We start from the raw sequence: 6,863 nt of genomic DNA, 5'->3' as shown, positions 1-6,863 counted from the left end.
TTTCTTACGGTTTAAGACTTAACTTAGGTAATGGCTTATTGTAGAAAGTCCAATTGATATAATAAACTTTTAAGTAATTTGCTTTGCTACATTAAAAACATTAAAAACTTTCCAATTAAATCTTGCAAACATATTTTCTGGTATTGAACCAAATCAAATCAGAAAAATAACAAATAGATAAGGAAAGAGACAATACGGTCGAGGCTACATTTTGGTATCTTAATAATTTTTATACGTAAAAATTTATACATGTAAATAATATTTTTATGTTATATTTAAATATATTTTATAGTTATGCAAACTGTATGTTTCTTACTCTCGGACTTGAAACACAATTATAAACTAAAGCTGAAATAATAATATCAAAATTAAATTGGTCGTCGATCAATTTAATAATGAAAAATGAATCAGTATATTTTATTACTGATTTCAGTGCACTTATAATACACTATAATACATTTATAACTGATATAATTATCAGCGAATATTTATTGTTTTTCAGTAAAAATACATTGATTCACTTTTAAAAATTATAACTTCTGCAAATTACAATGCATTTTAATCTGTAGAGAATCATAACCTCTAAAAATGAGAATCGGTGTATTATTACTGAAAAACAATAAGTATTCTACATTTATAACTGATGTAATCATCAGTTATAAATGTAGAATACTTATTGTTTTTCAGTAATAATACACCGATTCTATATTTATAACTGATGATTACATCAGTTATAAATGTAGCACTGAAGTCGCTGATTCACCTTTAGAAAATACATACATAAAAATATTATTAAGCACCGAGAGCCTCGATCGTATTGGTTTTTTCCTTAGTTATTTGATTTATTCATATAGTCTGATTAACTTATTATTGGAAAAATAATTATTTCACATTGCATGTTGTTACATGCGACTTATCAAACGAGTGATCAATTATAAAACCTAGTCTTGGGATTAGATTACAGATATCGATACTAGTCCTGTTCTTTTTGGCTGAACTTTTGCACCAGTTCATCTCTTTCTTCCCCTTCTTTCCTCCTGGAGAGAAAAGGAAGAAAGATGAACTGGTGCAAAAGTTCAGCCAAAAAGAACAGGCCTATTGTTTAGCCAATCCTCAATTCACTGAACGAATAATGCCTAGAGATACGAAGAAGAGACGAACACTCGTTTTCGCTTTTCTAGCGACAAGTACCCATACTTACGATCGCAACTTGGCAGATCGCCCGTGTTTGATATGCTGAAAGGTTCTCAACCAATCGCCGCTGATAACGTCGTTTGTTCATCGTATCTCGTTATTATTCCTCGGCGCGAGCCGGGTAATAATTTTATTAGGCTGGCGTATCGTAACCGCTCGATGCGATTTAAGACCTTGTCTCTGAGCATGAATCTGATCTAATGTCATTAGCCGTAGTGAATGAAAGATTGAATTTCGCAATAATAAAAGAGAAAATGAATCAATAAAAATACTTCAAATCCAATAAACGAATTTTGGATCGTCAACGTTGTTATAATGTTAAGTAAAACGTCTTGCAGTTAACTCAAGATAATACAAAAAGATCTAAAAATATAACAAGTTGACGAATTCCAGAGAAAAATGCTATTTCATATGTAACTTTATTTAGCTCGTAAATAATTAATGGAATAGTTTGATTAGACGTGATATATGGAGAGAATTTTCTTTTAAAATTTACCCTGAAAATATGGTGATTGTGGTACAATACAATATTTTGAAGATTTTTACCATGCACTTCAGTAAAATTGATCAAACTTATTTTATACTTTATTGTAGTTTTATTAATGAATGAGAGAGATTTATATTAAAATTCTTCGAAATACAATGTTGTCCCACGACTATCATATTTTCAGGGTAAATTCTAAGAAAAAATTCTCTCCGTATAGTATTAGACTAAGTTTATATTCAGTTAGCCTATAATTTAACGCAACTCACAAAAGAATGTTGTTGCGTGGAAATGACGAATTATAATGAAATAGAAATCAAATTGTAGGCCTTAACAAGTTATTTAAGAAAACTCAATCTAAGTTTCCTCTGCTGTTTATTAAAAACAAACCTAACTTAAAACCGGAGTGAAAAGATAGCAATGCTAAATTAGATTCCCGATTTAACTATCATTAGATTCCAGCGATCGCTTGGCAGTTTAATAAAAAAAATGATTTCTCTCTTACTTCAATTTTTAATAAAGACGATTTATAAATTTTCGGACATCAAAATCGTCTTTGAATTTGAAAATCTTAATCTTATAAAAATAAAACATACATACACGTCAATAGATACTAATAATAATAAATTGAAAACACAAGTTTCTTTCTATGTGCATGTTAAAGTATCGTCTTTATTTCAATGCGCGAATATTTCGATAACGTCGAAGACATTAAAGTACCGGTGACAGTAATCGTGCAAAGTATAACAAAAGTTCAAATTGCTACAAAACTGCAGCACAGTAACGTTTGAAAAACGACGCGATCTAATGTTCATTGTAGAAACTTTAATCTCTTTAACTTACTTTTCAACTTTTTCTATGTAGTTCAAAGAGTTAGAAAAAAATACGAAGAGTAAATTAGCCCAAGACTAAAATTAATCTTCTTTGGAAGAAATAAGCCTAAGAAATTATTTCATCGCCGTCGCAATCTAGATTCACTAATTATAAGATCGATATCAACTTGGGATCAAATGTATATCGAGAATTATCTTAAAAATATCATATCTCCACAAACAATTTTAATAACGATGCCGTTTGTTTTTTGCCGTCTCCAGGGCGCTCGGTGTGTATATCGAAGCTCGTCGAAATCGTTCCGGTTGCGATAGCTGAATTTTTAATTAGTGGGAAATTCAGTCGCAAGCTGGAAATGTCCATGGTTTATTCGTTTGTCGGATTGCACGTACATCTTCGTAAGCACGGCATTACGTGGAAACACACCGGCGTATACGATCAATAAAATGCAACGACCTGATATAATGGAAGCGATACGCGTTGCGCTTCATAAAATACCATCGCCGGCATAGTCAGGCTAAAATATGTTAAGGAGATGTAACGCGCGAAAAAAAGTCGGGCGAAAGTCTGCGAATTGTAATCCCTTCGATTTATCGAGTTTCTCACGATCGACGAGTTCATCTCTCCGGCCTCTCTCTCATCCACACATAGAAAGACACTTACGCAAGTAATAATTACTTGTTGAAATATTTAAAAAATTCGTATATCCGCAAATTCTATTATAAGTTCATCACAAGCATCAAATTTATTCTAAATATATTTTGAATTCTAGTAAATTTAATACATCAGTTAAGATTACTAAATTAAAACAAATTTGATTTGCTATTATATAAAGTTGCTTCTTCGATTAATTTTATAATATTCTTTAAAAAAAAATAAATTCTTGTTTTGAGTACACAATAATGAATTCTGAAATTTGTAATAAGTATATTTTAAGATTATTATAAAAAAAAAATATTCTTTGTTGAAATAACCGTTACTTAAAGGAAGAAAATAAATTGATCACTTCTCTTAGCAGTAGAATGATATTTTTCTGTGTGCATCTCTCTTCTCCTCAAAAATAATTAATGTGCAATACGGAAAGGAATATAATATATTCCGTATCTTATGATACGCGAGTTGAGTTTACTTTATCCAAACAAGTCTCATTTGTTACGAATATATTTTATTTTGCACGAGATATGCTGATCATTATTTAGTCTAAAAGATTGCTTAATTCAAGAGAATTAATTACGCAGTAAATTTCATTTTCACACAGAATATTTCATTTTCTAACGTAGATTCTTTATCGCTCACATGACTTCTTTCGCGCCGTGTTTGAGAAGTAGCGCGCAGTAGTTTTAGTGCGGCAGGAGAGAAAGGATCCGAATCCTCTCAAGCAACTGCAAGTCGTTTAATGCATACTTGAATATCTGAACATCTTTCACATTTCTTTTTCATATAATTTCAGAGAATAATTAACAACTCTAGTGCCGTGTGTGTCTAAATTGAAAATACCGTAAAATTGAACCTTTAATAATTTTAATCTATATATTATAGAAAGATATCCAATTTATAATTTATTATTTACATTATAAAACCGTGCTTAATTACACTGTTTTTTGTTTGTTCACAAATAACAGCTGAAATTGGATCCCTGATTGTAGTATCAATTATTGGAAAATAAAAGCAGGATATTATATTTATTATTATATAAATTTTGAAAATGTCTCTAATGACTTTTATAAAGCAAATGAAATTTTTCTGATAATTTTGCCACGGTTATTTTCGATGTCCGAACGATTTAAATGCAGTAGTGATACGGCGTAAAACCTTTTATTGATTATGGTCACGCGACGAGTATTCCAGATTGTATCTGAAATTTAAAACTATTAAAAGATACAAACGAACACTTCATCTCGCATCAGGTACGTCAAAGAAAGATTAAAATACAAATGTACAATAATTATTGTTGTACTTTATCGAGAAATTACATTTCCTTTTTATATTCCGGAAACTGGAAATATCCCTCCTCCGTGACTTTAACGAAAACATTGACCCACGTGTATCGTGCATATTGCAATTTTATCGCGTGTCTGAACGACGTATCGCTCGTTAGTACATTTTGCATAGAGCGAAGAGCCTAATTGATATTGCATAAAATAAAAATTATTTATGCCTATTCCTAAATGTAGTTTAATTTTAATCTTGGTTCAATTAACTCTTAATTTTTTTAATTTCTAAAAATTATACCTGTTTCTAACGTAGATTAACTTAGTTTAATTTAATTTTTATCTCTTTCTAGTTCCAAGAACGAGAAAAGAATAAAGAGTAAATTAAATCGAGATTAAAGTTAATCTTGGTAAAAACGAGCACTAATCGTTTTTTTCTACGAGCATTAGTCGTTTTTTTTTTTAACGCGATATTCTTATCGCTATTTTTCGTGGAAGAAAACACGATAGTTAATCGTAAACGAGAGATAAATAATATAATAATTAAGATAGCAATATTTGAACCTTTAAAAAGCACAACTCCTTGAAAAGTCATAATTACTCCCTTAAGTGATCTGGAGAAGGCTAATATCGAGTCACCCGAGCAAATGACGGATCGATTATTTCTAGGACTGTCCCCTTTAAGGTACGAACATCAAATAATACTAAACAAATCAAACTAAATAATTTCTTTAAGTCTTTATTAAGCTATTATACTACATTAAACTATCTTATTCCCGTTTCTACAATGTAGATTAACTTTAATTTCGGTTCGATTCACTCGTCACTTTTTTCTAATTCTTAAAACTGGAAAAAGATGAAGGATTAGTATAAACCGAGATTATAAAACTGCATTGAGATAGAAACGGGCATTAGAATAAGTTTTTCGAAATGCATCGATGCAGACTTGTAAATACAAATGTACATCGTGCAATCGTATAATTAAAGTCGTCATTGTACACGTCTACTGCCCTGAGCATTTAATCTTTGCGACAAAAGCACAAGGAGAAAAAATTAAACGTATAAAAAGAGTATGACTCGTACTCGATTAACCCTCCAACTGTTACCCTTTTTTATCGAACTCTTATCGTAAAACAAGTACGTTTTACACTTTCGACAGCAACCTTATATACATATTTTTTTTTCAATTTCCAACCCCTATACTTCTGTAACAGAATCGTAGTAGTTAACGGGGATGTGAATCGAGCGTCAGTGTGCAGCGAAGTCGCGCGTATTCCGAAGGAACCAACCCCCGCCCTCTCCCTCTTTCTCTCTCGACCTCTCGTCCCCTTTTTTCTCTCCCTCTCTCGGAGCAGCTCTCGCCAGGGGTAGCTCTCGACGGTGTCACCGCGAGCGCGCACGCACAAAACGGGTGCTCTCCCCGGCGATCTGTCGATACGAATCGAACGTGTACGCACCTCCTTTCGCGTATCCTGGAGTGACGTCGGGATTCTCTCGCTGTCTCTCTGTCTCTCTCTCTCTTTCTCTCCAGACCACTGACACTCTCGATTTTTTTTCTCTCTCTCTCTCCCCCCTGTTCTTCCCGGAATAGTTTTTCACTCGGTTCGAGCTATTTGATCGATATTCCGGGAGAACGGTCGTTTCCGGCAGGAGCACGGTCGGTGGTCCTGCTCAACCCGACCGAGATCCGGGAGGAGGAGCAGTTTAGGCGAGGCTCGACCCGCGCACGCGAGAGAGAGAGAGAGGAATTCTCGTCCCAGCAGCGACGACGACGACGACGACGGCGACGACAATGACAACGACGACGATGCCGATGCCGACGATGCTGACAGGGAGCACTCACGGCGCGAGACTCGAGAGCGAGCGAGCGTGCGTGCGTGTGTATGCGCGCGCGACAGATACGATTCGTTATCGTGTCTCTCGCTCTCCGGGCGCAGCGGCCGCTCTCCCTGTGACGGTTCTACGTCTGTCCGTTCGTCTCCCGTTCGTTCTCAACGAAAGGCGCCGATTCCGACCGAGCGCGTCGACTCCACGACACGGCGCGCCGGGTTCTCGCGACCGAATGACGTCGGCGTCGATAACGACGACAGCGACGACGACCGATCGCGAGGGGATCGGATGGTTGACAGCGAGATGTACCGACCGGAGATCTCTTTAGCCGTCAGCGACAGCGACGACGACGGCGACTGCCGGTTTATATCGGTCTCCGTCAATTATGCGACCGCGGAAAACTCGCGCGATCAGCGACTCTGTCTCTCTGTCCACTTTCGTGTGAAAAGGGAACGCGCGAAGGAGAACCGGGGTTGGCTCCGCGACCCTTCGTGCGCTCTCCCCGAGTCCGTGTAACGACCGAGGGCTCGCTGAGCTCGCTCTCGCTCGCGCGTTATTCCGAATCTCGGAGGGGGATAAACCCGCGGACACCC

This window comes from Trachymyrmex cornetzi, unplaced genomic scaffold (genome assembly GCF_001594075.2).
Source record: "Trachymyrmex cornetzi isolate Tcor2-1 unplaced genomic scaffold, Tcor1.1 scaffold117, whole genome shotgun sequence".
In the NCBI taxonomy this organism is placed as follows: Eukaryota; Metazoa; Arthropoda; class Insecta; order Hymenoptera; family Formicidae; genus Trachymyrmex; species Trachymyrmex cornetzi.
Note: the sequence above shows the minus strand (reverse complement) of the source record.